Source organism: Alligator mississippiensis, chromosome 11 (genome assembly GCF_030867095.1).
Source record: "Alligator mississippiensis isolate rAllMis1 chromosome 11, rAllMis1, whole genome shotgun sequence".
Taxonomy (NCBI): Eukaryota; Metazoa; Chordata; order Crocodylia; family Alligatoridae; genus Alligator; species Alligator mississippiensis.
The window spans coordinates 58,976,426-58,997,662 of NC_081834.1; the positions used below are offsets into that span (position 1 = coordinate 58,976,426).

General features: G+C 55.6%; 1 long non-coding RNA gene across 1 annotated transcript; it reads right to left on the reverse strand.

The window, feature by feature from the left end:
* Window positions 1–6,786: 6,786 nt before the first annotated feature.
* Window positions 6,787–7,367, reverse strand: LOC132244155 (uncharacterized). The gene is made up of 3 exons (XR_009455753.1): window positions 7,308–7,367; window positions 7,106–7,133; window positions 6,787–6,851 (listed from the first exon to the last, which is right to left on the reverse strand). It is a non-coding gene; the product is annotated as an uncharacterized LOC132244155 (long non-coding RNA).
* Window positions 7,368–21,237: the final 13,870 nt, after the last annotated feature.

The window sequence follows — 21,237 nt, forward strand, 5'->3', positions numbered from 1 at the left end:
ATCGGTGTCTGGGCTGGGCTACTGCCATATTTACTCAAGTACAAGATGATCCTGAAAATAAGATGAACCCCCAATAATTACATTTGATATATGGAAAACATTTGACATTTGTTATATAGTTGTTTAGGTAGAGAATCTAATTATTGGAGATTTGCCTTCAGTCCACCTCCCACACACGGCCACAGCTGGGAAAATAAGTTGTGGGGTGCGGGGAAGGTCCATTAGCCCCACTGCCCTCTGCCCACCCCCACTTTTCTCCCCCTCCTTACTATCAGCCCCTCCCCTGAGCACGTAGAAGTGTGGAGCAAATCTGAAAACACTGAGCTTAAAATAAGGGTGCCTGCAGTAGCTGGCGTATAGACTGTCCATCACTGATGCATTTTATGCTTTTAAAACTGCTGCAAATTTTAGCACAGAGACTCCATAAGCAGTGCTAGGCAGCGCTTTTGGATTTCTTTATACAATTAACGGGGGACAAAGGAAGCTTCTTGGACAAAATCAGTTCCAAATCTACTGCGCAGATCTCAATCGTTCAAGTCTGTGTGGCGCTACCTCCAGCAAGTATCCTCGTCACCAGACTCTGGGTAACTTCACTTGCCAAGGGCTGCAGGGCAGGACCCTGCCTGAGCCCCCAACTCCTCATGGGCATCTTCCAGATGTCCTGGGGCCTGGTTTATTAGGGGGAGACTGATTAATGTCTTACACGAAGTCTGGAGCATTGAAATTGCTTGCTGGTACCAGAAGCCTACCTCCATACTGTAGCCCACCCAGGCCGCTACAAAGTGCGATTTCCCCCTAATCATCCTGGAGCCAGAATCTGGTGAACCAAGACATCCTCTGGCCCTTGGATCTGCACGGGAGGTGCAAGGTTGTGTGTTCAATCTGGACGGGGGTTCTCCTTAGGAGACTTCAGCCAGGAGCTGTGAGAGACCTCGCTGCCCCCCTACTCCCGCAACCCGCCCGCATCCTCCGCCCACCTGGCTGGCTCCAACCCAAGACCATGCTCCGCTCCTGTGCCCGGCCGAGGCTGGGCAGCCACCCCCAGCCCCGGCCTGAGTGCACCCTGCTGAGAAGGCTGAGCCTTACCTAGCATACTGGGACAGGAGAAAAAAGGCAGCCCTGGCCTATGTCAGGCAGCCCTCAAGGCATTCTCCTACATTCAAAGAACATGGAAAGGGTTAAGGGAAGACATACCATGACAGCTTGATTGCTGGGGCTGGGACACAGGGCAGATCTGGATGCAGTGGGAAGTCAAGTGATGGGCTGGATCATGCGTCCTGCTGTGCTTAGGCCAACTGCACGGGGAGTCTGCAGTGCAGCAGCGTCCTCACCCCTCTGTGGTTCTCGACTAGGATCCCACTGCCAACACCAGGCCTGACTGCAATCATTCTGGGCTTGACCTAGTGTGAGAAAGGGGACAGGACAAATTGATGAAAGAGACTTCTATTGCAGTGGGGGAGGGTTTGTGACAGGCTCATGCCAGATGCAGTGGCTGATGGACTGCAGGCAAGTCCCACCCCCCTGGGTCATGCCAGCCCATGCCACGCCATGCCATGCCACACCTTTGTTGTTTCCACTGGGTGAAACTTCACTTGCCTGGAGGTGATCAGTGGTTCCCTGAGGGTCCAGGTGTGACAGCATGCTCATGACTTGTCTGGGGCTCCTCCTTCCCTGCAGCTCACCCCTTTCCACTCGGTCTTGTAATTAGCCCTGGTGACATCTCGGTGTGGTGACATTGTCTTTTGTTCTCTGTGAGTTGTCTGGCAAGAATGGAAACCACAAGGACTCTGCTTCTGCCTTTTATGTCCAAATCACAACTAAACAGGTCATGTACGTTAAATGGCCCATACTAGGCAACCAAGTAGGGCAACGCTGACTTGGAGCTGAGCGATCCCTTTCCTGGGCATGGGTTGGATTGGTGCCTGGTGCACCCCTCACTCACCCACCGTCCCTCCCTGGTGCTAGGCCAGCTCTGGCACCATCTCGTCTTGACCTCCACTTCCCCTGAGAGAACCCCACTTTCCCACCGGCCTCCTCCCGGGGTATCCCAAACCTACAGGCGTACCAGCTGGGTACGTGGTGTTGGGAAGCCTCCTCACTGGAGTTCTTCACCTGTTTCCCCTTCACATGTCCCTGGACAGCCCTTTTCCAGGCCCACCCGAGCTACATGCTTCGGCACAGGCTTCCGTGTGCCTTTTGGGGACCTGCTGCTCCTTATCTCAGATGCTCACTGACTCTGCTGGGAGGAAGAGCATCTGCCTGGGTCCCCAATAGTGCAGCAGTTGAGAGAGCGTGCGGTGCTTTCCTGGCTGTTTTGTCCTCCAGGAGAACTTGCTGGATTCCTCTGCATGGCAAGTTGAGCGTCCAGGTTTTTCCCAGATGCTACAGAAGAAATAAGAGTGTCCAATGCTTCCCCAGCCGTGCTGACCTTGGGGAAAATCCCTGATCCCTTCCGACAGCTGGGAGAGCATCCCATCCTGTTTAAAGTGTCCTGGTTCAAGCCCCCGGGGCCTTTGTCTCCAGGCCCACTCTTAAACCATTGCACCCAGTCCGTGGAGTAATCGGCAAGGCTCCTCTGTTCAGCATGGCACTGCCTGCCTCGATTGCAGCCGGGTCACCGGAGCTGCAGTGCCGAGGTGCAGCGGGCAGGGGCCTGTTACAAGGTTACATGAGGGTGAGGGGGGCAATCTCAAGATTTCCTAGGGCTTTGAATGCTGCAAGCAAATGAGGCACGATGGGCCAGGGGTCAGAGGAGTGGTAACGTATGGGATCAGCCAGCATCTAGCCTAATTATATCATCTTGTCTAGGACTGTCTCGTTGATGTCCTCTGAACACGAGCATTTTCCTGTCTCATAAAAGCTGGAGACATTCCCAAAAATAACAAGGCCCCTAATCACATCTGTGCTCTCAGGAGAAGGGTCGTTTTCCCAGGGAATGTGTAGTTACCAGCTCGACATTTGGGGGGATATACATCGCACAGCAATGCCATAGGTAACATGGGAGCACTGTGAATCAGTTCAAAAAGTTCCTGCCTTTCCAGAGATGCTTGTGACCCTTTCCATATGGATTGAAAGGGACTCCAGAGGAATTTGAAGGGAGCGGGAGGCGGGAAACAAGGTTAAAATAAAAATGAAAATGAAAATTCAAACTACAAATTCTGAATGAAGAGTCATTCCAACAAGAGTAGTGAAATGCTCCGCTCAGAAGGATCGAAGCAGGACATAGCAAGCTCATAATTGCTTAAGCTCTTTTAATAATCATGCCATGAGTCTGATGGCAGTGGGTTGGGCTGTCCAGTCCAGATCTGATTGTCCAGATCTAGGCCAAGGCCACTCCATTAAAGACCAGGAGGCTGAATAGGTATCAAACTGGAGCAATGCAGCAGTGGCTCATACCATGCTCCTTGCTTTGCTGATCACACGTGTGCATCCTTCTTGTGCATCCTCTTTGCAGCCTGCCTGGCTCATGGGCATGTGCAAAGGACATGGTTCCTGGTAGCCCTAAGAAGCCCTAAGGTCATGATGGCCCCTTGGTTGGAGTGTGCAGCCCAAGAGAAAGGGACAAAAGAAGAGTCTGTGGAAACCTCGAAGGAATGGGAAACCACTTACATGCTCAGAGAGGCAAAAGCACCAACACTGGCATCCTGTGGGCCCATCCCGGATCAGGCAGGGGAGGATGGAGGGACACCTGGCTGCAGGTGTCTATCATGCGCTGGCAGATGCATCATGAACAGGGAGGACGGGGGGGCATGGGGAGGGGAGGAGATCAGCTGTTCATCTGGGGGCAAAACAGCACGGGACCATCCAGGCCAGGTGAAACCTGTGGGAGAAGGGCAGAGTCAGGGCACGCGCAGGGGTGCAGGCCAGGTGAGAAAAAACTAGTGTGAGTGGGATGGGGTTGGATCTCGGCCCCTCTGCTCACACCCAGGAACAACCACGGTGTAAAGGAGAGTCTCCCCAGCCGGGAGCAGTACGTGGTTCTCACACTTGGCTCAGCAGGGATTTCTGTCCCAGCAGGCCTGACCTGGGCCAGGAGCCCTGGCAACTCACCTGCTCAGTGCTCCCCACCTTCGCCTCCTCCCCTCTGCCGCCGTGTCAGCACTGGGGGTGGGAGGCAGAGACACGGGTCACCTCGCAGACACCCCAAACCCCCAGGCCCTGCCACTTCCACCAGCCCATGCCCCGGCATCCCCTCTCTCCACCACTGCCTCTGTCCCAGGGACTGGCACAGGGGTCCCAGCCCTCAACCCATCCTGCTCCGGACCTGCGAGACCTTCCCAGGACCAGGAACATAGTCCTGGATCCAGCCCTCGCTCTGCTCCTCACACAGATCCCACGCTGTCATGATAACACTAGGGAAAACATCATACTTTTCCCCCTGTCTTCTCCATTGTAGACAATGATGCCCCTTGGTCTGGGTGCTCGCCTCCAACGTTGCCCCCAGGCCAGCCTGGCACCCCACCTCAGCCAGGCAGAGGGCCTGGGCTGGGTGCAGATGTCTGCATGGCGGGGGCCCTCTGCCTGGGTGCTGGCCTCTCTGGTCAGGGGCAGGCTGGCCTGGGTCCCTGTGTCCAGCCCCTGGGAGGGGCATCTGCTCCTGATTGCAGAAGAGTAACTGGTTAGAGATGGATCATGGACAGAAGAGGATGCACTTTAATAAAGTTAAGTGCTAAGTGCTGCACCTAGGGAGAAAGAATCACCGTCACACTCACAAAGTGGAAAATGACTTTCAAAGCAGCACAGCAGCAGAACAGGATCTCAGAGTCATAGTCGACTCCAAGATAAACTTGAGCCGTCAGTGCGACAAAGTGAGAAGTAAAGCTCACCGCACTCTGTCATGCATTAGCAGGTGCATCCGAAATGGGTATAGGGAAGTGATACTTCCCCTCTATGTGGCATTGGTAAGGGCGCAGCTGGAGAACTGCGTCCAGTTTTGGGCACTGCACTTCAAGAGGGACGTGGGTAACCTTAAGAGGGTCCAGAGGAGGGCCACTCGTATGGTTAGGGGCCTGCAGGCAAGGTCCTACGAAGAGAGATTGAGGGACTTGGATGTCTTGAGGCTTTGCAGAAGAAGCCTGAGAGGTGACCTGTGGCCGTCTACAAATTTATCACGGGGTGAGGTGGGCAACAGGAAATAGGAGATAGCCTGTTGACCAGGGTGCCCCTTGGGATAATGAGAAACAAGGACCACAAACTGACAGAGCAGATTTAGATTAGACATCAGGAGGAACTTCTTTATGGTAAGGGTAAGAAGCCCTCCCACCTGCCTCTCAGGGCTTATACAGCCCGGGGGCAATCCTTTCCCACGACCTGGCCCCCACGCTGCCTGAGCACAGGATCCGGAGGCCCAGGGATGATGTGGGATTGACACAGGGGACAGCTGCTTGGTTCAGGGCACTGGCACCCTGAGGGGTGGGCATCAGGGGTCATCCTGACCTGCCTGGAGGCAGAAGGCCCTGATCAGCACCTAGTTTCATAGTTTCATAGTTGGTCGGGTCGGAAGGGACCTGAGCAGATAATCAAGTCCGCCCCCCTGCCACGGGCAGGAAAGACTGCTGGGTCATTATCTAGCCTCCTTTTGAAGACCCCCAGGGTAGGAGCGAGCACCACTTCCCTTGGAAGTTGGTTCCAGATCCCAGCCACCCTGATTGTGAAGTGGCGTCTCCTGATGTCTACCCTGAATCTACTCTCCATCAGCTTGTGGCCATTATTCCTTGTTACTCCCGGTATTGCTTGGGTGAACAGACTCACCCAGTGCCTTCTTGTCCCCCTTCGCAAGTTTGTAGATGGTCACCAGATCCCCTCTCAGCCTTCTCTTGTGGAGGCTGAACAGGTTCAGATCCTGTAGCTTCTCCTCATAGGGCCTGCCTAGTTCCCATCCCGCTCTGATCCCAGGCTCACAAACAAACAGTACGAAAAGCACCATACCGTTCCCTGTGTCCTTGCTGATTTTGACAGAGCTGAGCCTTTGTTTGAGTGGTCGCCTCCATGACGGGCAGGGGTTCAGTCTTACACCCCACTTCAGCCCAGCAGAGGACCCTGGTCTGGGTGCTGGCGTGTTCATGCCCAGGGCCCTCTGCCTGGATGCTGGCTTCTGCAGGGAGGGGCAGGTTGGTCTGGGTCTCCTTGTCCTCATGGGACCCTACCTCCTTGTCCTGGCGGGGGCTAATGCTCCTGGTTGCACAAAGATGAGCTGGTCAGAAATGGGTCCTGGACTGAATCCATCCCCACCAGCACCGGAGAAGAAAGGACTCCCCTACCTGCAAACAGCATCACTTGCAACACGCCATAACCTGGCCCAGAGCCCACCAGCTACCCAGGACAGCCCCGCACCTCACCCTGCCCTCCCTGTCCCCCACTTACCCCCTCCAGGGTGGCCAGCACTCTTCCGCCATCCCCTCCATATCCATGGGAGTCTGGTGCAAATGAAAAAGTAACATGGCAGTGAAGAGAAGATCCAGCCCGTGGGCCCAGAACTGGCACTTGGTGGAGTATGTGGGGAGGCTGGCGGGCAGCAATCCAGGGAGCAGGGGAGGTCAGTGCAGCACAGACCTGTCACCCCACCGGTCCCACTGTGCCATCCACACAGCTCACATGGTGCCCAGCGCTGCACACACAAGCCCTCCCCCCAGGGCAACCCCCCGTCCCCTCCACTGCGGGGCTGGCACAGCAGGGGCCAGCCTTGCCCTGTGCACACACGGGCACACGCACGCTCCCCGTCCCCCGGGGCAGGGGCATGCAGAAGGACTCACCTCCATGGAGCTGTTGTCCTGTTCGCAGCCCTGCTCCCTCTGCGCCTTGAGGGCCAGCACCAGGAAGAGGTTCTGGCTCCTCAGCACCTCCACTTGGGCCTGCACGAGAATCGCCCCAGCCCGTCAGAGCCTGCCCATGCCTGCGCCCAGCGTATCGGGCCCCGCACCCACCAGCGTTACCTCCCTGCGTACCCATCAGGTCCCTCCTCTCCCCGCACGCCATGTGTCGGGACTCTGCTCCCAGCTTCAGCAGCCTCTGGGATGTCCCCCAGCCTGGCCAAGCTTGGCCTCAGCCTCTTCTCTTCCCTCCCCTGCCCCACAGCCCTGAGGACCCCTGCCCCATGCAAACTCACCCGGAGCCGTTCCTCCCTTTGCCGTGCGCTGTGGAGACAAAAAACCACTTCTGGGCTCAGAGAGGTGGATGGCGCCGTCCCAGAAAACACCCCTTCCCCAGGCAGAAACATGCACAGAAGGTGGGATGGGCCCTGGGCTTGTGCCCTGAGCCCTGTGCCGCACAACGGGAACAGCCAGCTCCCTCCCCAGCCCCACACCTACCAGGACAGCACAGTTTCCATGTCCTGCTCCGCCTGTGCCAGCCGGGCCCGAAGTGCCTCCAGCTCCAGCTGCAGCAAATGAGACGGCATGGGTTAGAGAGATGTCACGCCATGGCCTGTCTGTCTGCACACGTAGCCACCGATTGACCCCATCTGTCCCTCTGGCCATGCATTCGCCCGCCATCCCCCAGCCCAGCCCCAGCCTTGTCCCTCTGGTCCACCCCTCCATGCAGCCATGCCCAGCGCACTCGGTCTCCCTCACAGCCCCCAGCCCGCCTGGGTCCCACTCACCTGCTGACGGCGCTGCCTGCCACGGGGTTTCTCCGCCTGGGGAAGGAAAGAGCTGCTGGGGCGATGGACTCCCCCGGGCACCAAGTTCCCCATCTCCCCAGGGTGCAGGGATGGCAGCCCCCAGAGCCCTGGGGTTGGGCAGGGCTCACAGACCTGGGTCCAGGGGGTGCTAGGGGTTGGCTGTTACCACCCATCTCAGGTGAGCCCCCACCTCCCACTCAGGGTCCCAGGTGCCCTCCGACACTCTGGTTTGGGAAGGACTGTCCCTGGGTTCGGGGGATGAGCCCACGACCCCGTCCCTTATTCTTGCAGGGCCTGTGGAGTCAGCAGAGAGCGAGACTCTCCCCCAGGATCTCATGCCATGCATGGGGGTGGAAGGGGCGCAGGGCACCTGGGGAGAGACCCCTGAGCCCAGGTCTGCCCCTCCCAGCCCTGGGCAGGGCAGAGACTCACGGCAGCGGGAGGGTCCGGCCACATCTCGGCCTTGGCAGAGCTGCCCCGCACAGCTGGGAGGGTCTCCCCCACCCCTCCACTTCCCCCCGGCACTGCTCCTGGTCCTGGGGAGACAAGGGGCACCGCGTCAGCTGCACCCACTCTGCTGCCAGGGTGCAGGGCGATCAGCCCCTCTGGGACACAGCGCATGGGGGCACCTGCCAGGAGTCAGGTGGGAGTACCTCCAGGGAGCAGGTCTGGGAGACACCCCAGGGACGTGGCTGGTCACCTGAGATGCAAATGCCCCTGGCAGGGGGTGGGGCCCAGGGGGTGAAGGGATGAGGGGCAGTAAGATTGGGGAGGGGTCTCCTGGCCCAAACAGGTATCTCGAGGGTGGAAGAAAGTGCTGTGGGGCTGGAGGGGCTGGATCAGCTTGGCCCCTGGGAATGGAGACTGAGGAGGGAGAGGGGGTGCCCCCTTGCAGAGACCTTGCCCCCTCCCCACACAACTGCACAAGCCCCCCAGTTCAGGCTGGACCCAAACTCACCGGGTGCAGGCTCCCTCTGCTCCTGGCCTGCCCCCAGGGGAGGTAAATCCTCAGCGCCCTTAATGGTGGGGAGCCTGTCTGCTGCCCGCCTGCCTGCGCCCAGGGTGGCATCTGGTGCTGAGGGGAGACGAGGGCTGAGCATCAGGCTGGGGGCACTGAGCACCGCTGTGAGGATGGGGGTCCCAGAGCCCGTGTGGCCCCCCCTGCAAGGGAGCACAGGGCAGCAGGGCCATTGCCAGGGGCAAGACAGGGCCAGGGCCAGGGCCAGGGCCAGGGCCAGGGCCAGGACTGGGGCAGAGTGAGGAGCCCGTGGGGGCCAGTCCTGCTCCCCCTCCCCAGGACCTGGCTGGTGCGGAGCAGGGGGCACAGCTGGGGGCACGGAGCCGGGTCTGTCCAGGTTGGACCTGGCACAGCGGGGCTTGGCCTGCCAGGCAAACCCTGCCGGGTCTGAAGCCTCCCGTGCCGCCCACCCCCATTGGTGCCGTGGGGGCCGTGCCCAGCCCTCACCCGGGGTGCTGGAGCGCAGGCGCAGCGGTGGCAGCTTCTCGCGCCGCAGCATCTGCACCAAACACAGCCCTGAGCTGCAGGAGGGCGAGAGGAGCCGGGCTGGCGAGAGCGGGGACGAGGCCCGGGGCCGCGTCCTGGGCCTGCCACAGCCTGAGCCCCTGCCCCACCACGGCACCGTGAGTCCCGTGAACGGGCACTCACGGCTCCCGCAGGCGCGCGCTCCCGCCGCTCGGGTGGGGAACTCAGGAAAGTACCTACCTACCTACCTACCTACCTACCTACCTACCTCCCTAAACTAACTAACTAACAAATACACTACTGATCTACTGAATTAAGGAGCTAATTAACTAACTGTGTAACTAATGAAGGAACTAACGATCTATCTAACCAATGAAGTAACTACTTAACTAACGAACTAACTACTGAACTAATGTACTACTGAACTAAGAAACTATCAATCTAATGAATTATATATTGAATTAACTAACTACCTAATTAACGAATGAAGAAACCAATGAACTATGAGACTAATGAACTATCAAACTAATGAGCTAACTAACCAACTAACACCTAATCAACTAACTCTCCAAGCACTAACGACTGAACACGGGGACTGGGACGTGCGACTGGCTGCGGCGACGCCACGAGCGCACTGGGCGGAGCCGGGCTGACAGTTAGGCTGGGGATTGTGATGTCACACTGGAGGCAGCAGCACCATTGCCACGGCAACCAGAGTGTTCATCCCCCTTGGGGCAAGGTGCTGAGCGTGGGGCTGTGGGCGCCGGGGGTCTGGCCTGGCCTGCGGGGGTCCCCGGCCCCGGACGACCTTTGACCGTGACTCTTGGGGCTGGCAGCGAAGCACAGGGACAGCCCTGGGGCAGGGTCCTGGGTAACCCCGCGCCCCGGGGCCAGATCCTCAGGCCTCCCTGCTCTCTGCCCTGGGGGTCAGGGCACACGCGGGCAGGGCCCGGGGCTGGGAGCATAGAGCGGTTCCTGGGGCCACGGCTCAGCTCGGCCTGAGCCCCACGGTGTGCAGGAAGGAGTGACGGGATCCCGGGGACAACGGGCCGGAGCAAGCATCAGCACGAACCTGCCTCCAATGCGGGCTCTACATTTACAGCCAGATCTGCATTGTGTTCAGTCAGATCTGAAAAGGGCTATTATAAAACAAGTGCACACTAATGGTGAGCCCCCATTTGGTGCCTCCGTGTCTCTGCAGACCTGCCCCTTCCGCCTGCTGAGGACCCCGGGCATCAGCCAGAACAACCCTGACGCCAACGCTGGCTTTGCTGGCCCTGCTGGCAGCCCCCTGGGTGAGCGCCTGTGCCATGGGGAGCAGGGGGATGCAGAGGCAGGAGGGAGGGGGCATTAGCTAACACGGTGTGCATTTCTGCATTAGGTGTCCGGTCCCAGGTGTCATTGTAGGAGTCTGTCCCTGGGGTGGTGAAGCCTGGACAGCCCCTCAGCCCGAGCTGCACATCATGTGCAGTGGGTTCGCCAGGCGCAGGGACAGGGCAGGAGTGGGTCGGAGGTATCTGGAGCGGCGGAGACACTAGATACAGCACTGTTCTCCAGAGCCGTCTCACGGTCGGCACAGACACCTCCAGCAGCCAAGTCACCCGCGCCCGACCGGGCTCCAGCCTGCAGACTCGGCCCGGTGTTACTGTGCCAGACGCCCGGGGAATGAAAACCCACGAGAGCTGCACACAAACCAGCCCCGCGGCCCCCGCCTGCCTGGGAGAGCAGCAGAGACAGCAGGTGCCAGCGCCGTGCTCTGCCCGCTGGGGCTGACACATCAGGGCTTTTACGTCCCTGAAACCAGCCTGGGATCAAATTTTATAAACACACATATATACACACACACGCGCATGCACACAGACACACACACACCACTCTGCTCGTATCATTTTTGTGTAATACACACATACATGCGCACACACACTTCTGCTCTGTATCATAATTCTGCAGCACGGACACACGTGTCCACTCTGTATCATTCTGACACACACATGCACACTTCTCCTCTGCATTATTCTGCAACACAAACACACAAACACAAATATGCACACTTCAGTTACATATTATTATTCTGTCACACACAAAACACATCTGCTCTGTATTATTAGTTTGTAACATGCACACACACTTTTGCTTTTTATAAATATTGAATCACACACACACACCCTAATATTCTGTATCATTGTTCTGTAACAGATGCAAACACACTTGTGCTCTGTACTATTATTCTTTGACACACACAAACACACTTCTTGTCCACATCATTATTCCGTCAGACACACACAGACACACACACTTCTGCTATGTATCATGATTCTGCAAGACACATACACTAACACACTTCTGTTCCATATTATTGTTGTGTAAAACATACACACACTTGTGCTCTGTATCATTATTCTGCAGCGTACAGACACATTTCTGCTCAGTATGATTACTCGGTAGCAGGCACACACACAGTTCTGCTCTGTATTATTATTCTGTAACACACACAAGTGCGTGCACACACACACACACTTCTGCTCTGTATCGTTACTTTGCAATACACAGCCATACACGTCTGTTCTGTATCATTCTTTTGTAGCAAAACCCCCAGTTTTTCATTTTTTCTTTTTTTTCTTTTTGAAATACATTTCTTCCCCTTCCCCTAACCGTTTCTGACTTTCTCTCTGCCCTCTCTATCCCTTAGAAATGATTACAAGTAATACTAGGTAAGATCAGTTCTTGTATATTATTTTTGTAATAACCCTTTTTTATATTGTAAATACTGTCTTGTTGTGTTTTTTGATTTTTACTGTTTTATATTGTATTATATTGATATCCCTATCATTTTTGCATTCATTTTTGTTGTTCTTTATTAATACTGTGTGATTTAGGCCTGCCATGTAGGCTGGCATGAGTGATGTCAAGTATCCATCTTGTGTGTCCAGTTCCCATCTTGCCCCCATGCCCTGTTGTGTAAGCGTGTTGTAATGAGGAAATCTGTAACCTCTCCCATGTAAATTGGTTTTCCTTGAATGCCTGCAGCAAAAGAGTGACTGGATGAGTGAAACACTACGTTAGCAGGACCCCCTACTAAATCACCCCACCATCAAAACCAATACCCAGACCAAGGACCCAGCCATTGCAACCACCCTCCGCATTCAAGACACAAAATACGAGGAGACCCACCACTGTGCCACGGCTGCACCTGCTCAGGATGAACATCTGGAGCCCCCTGGACCAGGGCTGCCCTTGCCTGGACATGCTGTCCCCATGGGACATCATAGGCCGTCTGCCCCATAAAAATGGGCAGTGAAGACTGACTCCTGGGGTCACCGTCTTCACCTGGACCAGACCTCCTCCATGTCATGCTGCCTATCAACCCAGGGCCCTGCCGGCGACCCCCTCTGGACAACACCTGCTGGAGAAAGACCCCGGCTGGCCATCGAGGACCCCCTCCCAGCCTGCATAGGTGTCTGTCACCCCCACCCTCTCTTCAGCCAAGGACTTGGACTCTGTTTCTCTTCCCCACCTGGACTCCAACCCTTCCACTGAGTCTCTTTCTCCTGCTACCATGGTGTGAGTGTGAGAGTGCTTGTGTGAGTGTGTGTGGGATCCAAGCTGTACAGTACAGTGCTCCTTTAATAAAACTGTTATTTGGACCTCTGACTTGGGTTTTGCTTTACTACGGTTCAGCCCTGCTCCAATCTCTGCTCCTCGCCCCTCTAACTTCTGTCTCAGTTCTCCCCCTCCTGCTTCTGGCTCTCCGCCACCTCCGACACCTGCCCCAAGCTCCTGTGGCTCCAGCCGTCCTGAGCTCCTCTCTGCCTGCAAACCGTGTTTCTTCACTATTGCTTCCTCCCCACCGCCTTTCTCCCTGATCTCTGCCACTGCTACTGCCTTGTCCCCACTGCCTTTTCCCCTGATCTCTGCCACTGCTATTGCCTCGTCCCCACTGCCTTTTCCCCTGATCTCTGCCACTGCTATTGCCTCGTCCCCACTGCCTTTTCCCCTGATCTCTGCCACTGCTATTGCCTCGTCCCCACTGCCTTTTCCCCTGATCTCTGCCACTGCTATTGCCTCGTCCCCACTGCCTTTTCCCCTGATCTCTGCCACTGCTATTGCCTCGTTCCCACTGCCTTTTCCCCTGATCTCTGCCACTGCTATTGCCTCATCCCCACTGCCTTTTCCCCTGATCTCTGCCACTGCTATTGCCTCATCCCCACTGCCTTTTCCCCTGATCTCTGCCACTGCTATTGCCTTGTCCCCACTGCCTTTTCCCCTGATCTCTGCCACTTGCTCTTTAGTTACCAAGCATAGGTACCACAGGCACCAACAGGCACACACACACTGTCACTTGAGTCAGTGTTTAACCTGTGTGTATATGTGTATGTATATGAGTATTGTGTATGATTTCATGTCATTATCATTAGCGCGAGTATGTGCTTGAATTGGTGATAGGTATGCATGTGCCTAGGCTGGTAATCTGGGATGTGTGTGTGCCTGAGTTGGTGGTGGGGGTGTATGCACCTAGTGTGTGCATATGCACCTAACTGAGTTTTGTATGTGTGCATGTGCAATTGTACATCACACTCTCCTATCTAACAGCGCGATAGAGACATCCTGAGTGTTGGTCTGACCCCACATGACAACATTTTAACACACATACATGGACACACACTTCTATTGCCTGTCATTATTGTGTAACACACACCTCTGCTTTGTATCATGGTTGTGTCACACACACATACTTCTGCTCTGTATTGTTCTTCTGTAACATACACAAATTTCTGCTCTGTATCATTATTCCGTGACACACACACGCACACACACACACACACACACCTATTCTGTATCATTATTATGTAACAGAGACACACACCTGTGCTCCTTATCATTATTGTGTAAAACAGACACACACTTCAGCTCTGTATGATTAGTCTGTAACACACACACACACACACTCGCACCTGCTCTGTATCATTCTTCTGCAACACACAGACATGCACACACTTCTGGCACACACTTCTGTCACACTTCTGTATAATTTTGTAACACACACAAGCACACACTTCTGCTCTGCATCATTATTCTGTAATGAACACGAGCATGTGCACACACACACACACACTTCTGCTGTATATCATTATTTGGCAACACAGACACACACGTCTGCTCTGTATCATTAGTCTGTAACACACACACACTTCTGCTCTGTATTAGACTGTAACACAAACATGCACAAACCCTGCTGCTGTATATGATTATTCTGCAAGAGATACATGCACATACACACTTCTGTCCTGTATCATTTTTTGTAACACACACACGCACATAAACTTCTGCTCTGTATCATTCTGTAACACAAACACACACACACACTTCTGTTCTGAATTATTATTCTGCAACACACAAGCGAGCACACACACACTTCTACTCAGTATAAATATTCTGCAATGCACACAAACACACTTCTGCTCTGTATCACTAGTCTGCAACACACACACACGTCTGCTCCATATCATTATTCTGCATCACACACATACACACGCAGACATCTGTTTCATATCATTCTGCAAAACACACATGTTTCTGTTCACAACACACACACACACATCTGTTTTGTATCATTATTCTGCAAAACACAAACACTTCTGTTCTGTATCATTGTTGTGTAATACATACACACACTTCTGCTCTGTATTATTATTCTGTAACACACACACACACACACACACACACACACACACACTTCTTGTCCGTATCATTATTCTGTCAGACACACACAGTATCCTGATTCTGCAAAACACACACACACAAACCGACCCTACCAACTATGAAACTATGAAACTCACTTCTGTTCCATATTATTACTGTGTAACACATACACACACACTTCTGCTCTGTGTCACTAATCTGTAATATACAAACACGTGAGCGCGCACACACACACACATGTCTGCTCTGTGTCATTCTTGTGTCACACCACACCACACCCCATGGTATCACTGCCCCGGGCACACGGGGACACGGGGCCGAGCAGGGCGCACACAACCTGGCAGCACAGCGGGAGCGGATTTGAAGGCGCATCCGGGGCACGTTGTCTCTGCACAGCAGGGCTGCGCGAGGCGTCGGACAGTGCTTCGGATCCGGAGACGCTTCGGACGCTTTGGGGCTGAAGCAGCACGTCTGGGTCGAAGCGCTGCCTCGTGCGGCTTCCCGAAGCACTTCGAAGCCACCTCGGAGATCCGGCCATAGGGTATAATGGGGAAACAATAAAATAGCTATAACTTTGTTGTTTTTTGTCCGATTGAGATGAAATGTTCAGGGGAGGTAGACTCTGCAGAGAGAATGAAGCCTGCCAAGTTTCAAGAAGATCGGTGCAGGGGGTTTGGGGCAACTGTACCCCAAATTCTTGACCTGGCTACTTGGTAATGACTTCACGAGCATCAATTAGCACCTACAAACCCAGGCTGAGGGGAAAGACTCAATACAATCAACTGCCCCAAGACAGACACAGTCTCTGCAGAGTTTTGTCTGTCAGCAGCTAGGGGTGCAGGGCCCCACAGCCCCCCTGCACCGATCTCCTCCACAGCTGGCCGGCGTCACAGCGGGGGCCACCACCCCCGCAGCTGTCACCCCGCCGCGCCTTAGCACACCCACTGTCACCCTTGGCACCAGTTTTGCTTGTCCGCAGCTTGAGGGGCAGTTCCCTCCAAACCTCTGTGCTGATCTTCTTGAAACTTGGCAGGCTTTGTGGCCTCAGCAAGAGCTACCAGCCCTGAAGTTTTGACCCCCCTGTGTTGTAACACATAGACGTGACGGGAGTTTGGCTTTCAAGAATTTGGGGTGCAGTTGCCCAAACCCCCTGCACTGATCTTCTTGAAACTTGGCAGGTTTCATGCTCTCAGCAGAGGCTGCCATTCCTGCAAGTTTCATCCAAATTGGACAAGAAACCCCAAAGTTATAGATATTTCACTGATTCCCCATTATACTCTATGGCCAGATCTCCAAGGTGGCTCTGAAGCTTCGGCCAGATCAAGGCGCAAACCCAGTCTGATCGCCAACATCTGAAGTGGCCAGATCCGAAGCCGGATCGGGTCGCTGCCGACTCGCACAGGCCTACTGCTCAGCACGACCCAAGGGCAGGAGCTGAGCCCAGCCCAGGCCTGACCCCCAGGGCCCTGCCGGCCCCTCCAGGGCTGCCCCGCTCCACCCCAGGGAGAGCCCACGCTCAGGCCCCGTCACCCCAACCCTCCTGGGAAAGGGCTGGTGGGGAGAGGCCCCGGGAGCAGAGCAACCTCTGGGCCCTGCTCCCTGCTGCAAGAGACGTTGTGTCTCTCCCGGGACACCCTGGCCTTGCTCTCAGGCTCGGGGAAGCCCTTCGGCTCCAGGCAGGCGGGTCCTGCTGGCACAGGCAGCGCGTGTCTGGGCTCCTGCTTGTGTGCATGGCTCTGCCGCCCTCCCCGGGGCTGCTGCTCGCCCGCCTGCCTGGCACGTCGCAGCCGTCTGAGCAGAGAGCAACCTGGGACTCATTTTCTGCTCTTGCCAGCTTGGTTTCCTTCTCCCCAGGTGCTCGGTCACTGGATCTTGCTTTTCCTACACAACTTGTGCTCTCTGCTGGTTTTGCTTTGTGGTGGGTCAGTAGGGGAGCTCCTGCATTGAGCCTCCCACCTCACCACGCCTGTCCCCCTGCCAGACTCCACGTGTCCCCCAGGGGCGCCTAAGCCCTGGCAGACCCCCTGTCGAGCCCCACTGCAGAGTCCAGGGGTAACATATGCTGCCACCACCCCGAGAGGGGACCTTCTAGGTCCTGTGTCCTTGGGGAAACACAGGCCTAATAGTCCTACGGGCACTCGACCCAATACAAGCACTTGGGGCACTTCCCCAAGTCGGGGGCCAAAAAGGACAGTCTCCCTTAGTCGGCTGACCTAAGGGGCCTCCTGGGCATAATTAAACCCACCCCTCAATAAGTCTCCTACACCAGTCACAAAGGAGAACGGTATTGGTTACAGAGGGTAGGGGTAGAAGAGGGTAAGAGGTGGAACGCTATCAAGGGATTACCACTGAGCAAAGCAGTCTGGCTGAGGTCGCCGTTTGATGTGCAAACGCATCGCTGGGAGCTGACTAGCTCTAGAAACACTTACAAGTATCATGCAGAAGATGGTAGAGATCTGGCTCGGAGATTTCCAGAGACAGCGTTTCGGTTGGATCAGACTCTCTCCCTGTGTCCTGGTGTTTGGGCTATGCTGGAAAAATGGCTTCTCCCTTCTCCTTGGACCAGGCCCCTGTATAGCCTTTCTGACTTCAGCAGCCCAGGCCAAGAGAAGCCAGCAGTGTTGGCAACTCGCCAACCGATTTAAAAAGCATCACTGGTCACCTGGGCAGAGGAGCAGGGGCTTTTCCCTCCCCCACTCAGGTGACCAGAGGGCCCACACCCTCGGCACCAGGCTTTTGTCACATAGGCAGGGAGGGAAATACCCCCTCCCTTAGGGATTCGACCCCAGTGTCCCCAGCTGAGTGGGACAGGTTTCTGGAGAGACACAGACGGTGGCATTTCTGCCACACTTACCCCCCTCCTTGAAAAGCTCGGGCACAGGGCTTCTCAGGGCTGTGTGCCCAGGCATGTTGGGTCGGGAAGTTCACATGGGATGCCTAAAGAAAAAGAATACCTGACACATGAAACGAATTATAGCAATAACCTACAAAAACCATAAACCATGTTGGGTAGTCCCCACACTAGAGATCTCTCCGATAGGACTGAGTCCAGGGGACCCCCTACCCAGAGTCCTTTCGTACCAGGGCATCCACTATCACGTTCTGGCTCCCCTTGATGCGTTCAACGGTGAAGTTGAACTCTTGAAGCTGCCAGGCCCATCGCTGGGGCTTGGCCTTGGTATTCTGCATCGTTTGCAACCATTGAAGCGGGGCATGATCCAACAGGACGATGAACTGCTGCCCCCACAAGTAGGGCCGTAGCTTGTTCAGTGCCCAGACGATGGCCAGGCACTCCTTCTCGACGGACGACAGGTTCTGCTCCCACGGGATCAACTTCCTGCTCAAGTAAACACGGGGTGTTGGTTTCCCTCGTGTTCCTGTAAAAGTACAGCTCCCAGGCCCGTGTCAGAAGCATATGCAACTACGGGTGCCTCGGTGGAGGTTAAGGCAGCTGCCACCGGGTACCGTGTCCTAAAGCCCACCAGAGTCAGGATACATTTCTTCCCTCTGTGGGTCCGACGTCTCCGCGGGCCCACAATGTCTATACCCACTCTGTAGGAAGGTTGTTCGATGATCGGGAGGGGCTGTAGGGGAGCTCTTTGTTTGCCCCCACTCTTGCCCGTCCGCTGACACGTCTCACAGGATTTGCAGGAGTTCGTCACGTTCTGGGCAATCCTGGGCAAGAGAAGTTCACCTGCAGCCGCTGGCGAGACCATTCCCTGCCCATGCGACCGGCACAAGGTAAATCATCAGCCAAGGAAAGCAATTGTTGCCTGAACTTTCGAGGTACTACGAGCTGGCGAGAGGGCTCCCAGGTCTCGGCCAGGTTCTTCGGTATCCACGACCGATAAAGGAGTCCCTTGTCCCAGACCACCTGTTCCCTCTTTTCTGGGGTGAACTCCGTCTCCGACTCCTGAGCCCTCTGCCAGAGTTCCTCCAAGCTGGGGTCTGCTAGACCCTCCTGCTTGACCTCTGCTTGCCCCACTAGGCAATCGACAGGGAGTTCGGGTGCTCCTGCAAGGAATGCACCCCCACCCGCAGGGATTCCCTCGGACTCCTCCCTGGGAGTCTGTTTCCTCTGCCACTGACTGGCCAGACTCCTCCCCGGGACTGTCACTTAACCCCACCTCCAGGTTGCTGGTTTCCTCAATGGCCAGGGGCTGGTTGCAGTCAGAGGGAGTCAGAGTCTCTCCTTCCTCCCCCTCTGCCTCCGTAGCCAATCAGGTGACCAGGCCCTGGGAAGTTTCCACCCCTCCCCCCTTAGCCTTTCTGCTCTGTTGACAAGTCACCACATTAACACGGTAGGGCTCGAGCTCTAGGAGGTGGCCCTCCTCCCTGGGCAGGTATTCTAGCTCCACAACATCACGTCCCGCCAGGATGGGGACAGGAGCCCCTTCCAGCACCCCCAGGTCTATGCACATCCTGCAGCCTCTCCGCTCGATGGGGGGACGGGTTACTGGTACCTCAAATGGTGGGGACCCCACCCCTTGAATGGTAAGGGTCCTCCCCGGGACTATATCTGCAGGGGAAACAAGGTTAGTATTGATTAATGACACACTGGACCCCGAGTCCAATTCCCCAACAAGGGTTCTCCTGTTTACCATTATCTTAGTCCGGTGGAAGGCCGTCACCTCCTCCGGGTTTGTAATCCTGTAGCAACAGGCACGCCCCTCAGAGTGGCTCGGGTCTCTCTCCACACTGCTTACAGCTGTGGCATGTCTGACGGGCTTGGGTTTGGTGCTTAGCTTTGGGCAGTTGGGCTTGATGTGGCCTTGCTCCCTGCAGTTATAGCACCCCCCCATTTCTGAATTGGGTGGTTTATCCGAATCTGAGGCTGCCTTGCACTCAGCAGGAGGTGGCCCTCTTTCCTCTTTTGGACCTGGCCCTCCCTTCCCCCCTCTTTGGACCCCTTTCTGTTCCTTCCCAACGTAGGAGGGCTTCTGGTCCAGCCCCTGTGCCTGTCGGTGTAGCAACAGCTGGTCTGCAATTTTAGCAGCCTCCCAGAGGGTTTCAGGTCCTCTGTCCTGGACAAGGGTTTTAATCTCCCTCGGGCACTGAACATAGAAGTGTCCCAGCGCAATCAGCTTGTCCATCTTCTCCACCGTATCTGCTGAAGCCTCTTCCTCCACTTTTGGAGCGAGTCCCATATCCAGGTCGCAAATTCGTGCATGGACTTTCCTGACTGGGGAACAGTAGTACAGAGCCTGTTGCGGAAGAACTCTGGACCCAGCTGAAACCTCAACTGCACCGCCTCCTTGAAGGTCTTGTAGTCATCTTGTAGTCTGCTTGCTCCACGGGCAGGTTATTCGGGACCACGGCCATGTCGCCTTCTACCAGAGCAGCCATGTGCATCATGAACTCTTCCTCTGGCACCTTCCACCGTTGAGCTTGTTTTTCAAAGATGCTGAAGAATACGACAGGATTGTCTCTGACTCAGTAGCGAGAGAAAGCTGAGGAGTTCGATTTGGGGTGTCCCCCGGGCGCTCACGGAGGGCTCGTATCTCCCCAGTTGGGCTGCAGACAGAGTACCTCTAGTCCGTGCTTGCGCTTGGCCTCTGCTTCCTGGCGCTCGGCCTCTTCACGCTGGGCCTCTGCCTCACACTGGGCTGTCTTCTCTCTCTCCTGGCGCTCGGCATCCTCACGCCAGGCCTCCATCTCCATCTTTTTCAACTCTAGCTGTACCTTCTCGTGCTCACGCTGGGCCTCCAGCTCCATCCTTCTCAACTCTAGCTGCAGCTGGAGTCTCCGCAACTCCCCCTCAGAGGGTGGCCCGTCGGAGCCCTCAGCGGTTGCTGGCTGGAAGCGTGGAGGAGATGAGTCCTGATCATTATCACACAGGAGCTTAATCAGGTCTTCTTTCTTATGCTCCTTCCTCACTGGATGGCCTCTCTCTTTCGCCAGTTCTCTTAGGTTGGGCACCGTCATTTGGGCATGCTTGTCAGCCATCCTGGCTATCTGCACTGTCCAGTCTACCCAATACCGAATTGATTATTGTTTGCTCAAGGGTTTCCAGTGAGACTGTTCCTTTTCCCAAATTATGCCTCTAATACAGCAGGGTATTCAGATCCCACCACTACGTGTGGCGGGCCAATAGGGGGAGCTTCTGCATTGAGCCTCCCACCTCACCACACCCGTCCACTTGCCGGACTCCACGTGTCCCCCAGGGGCGCCTAAGCCCTGGCAGACCCCCTTTCGAGCCCCATCACAGAGTCCGGGGGTATCGTGCTGCCACCACCCCGAGAGGGGACCTTCTAGGTCCTGTGTCCTCAGGGAAACACAGGCCTAATAGTCCTATGGGTACTCGACCCAATCCAAGCACTTGGGGCTCCTCTCCAAGTCGGGGGCCAAAAAGGACAGTCTCCCTTAGTCGGCTGACCCAAGGGGCCTCCGAGGCATAATTAAACCCACCCCTCAATAAGTCTCCTACCCCAGTCAC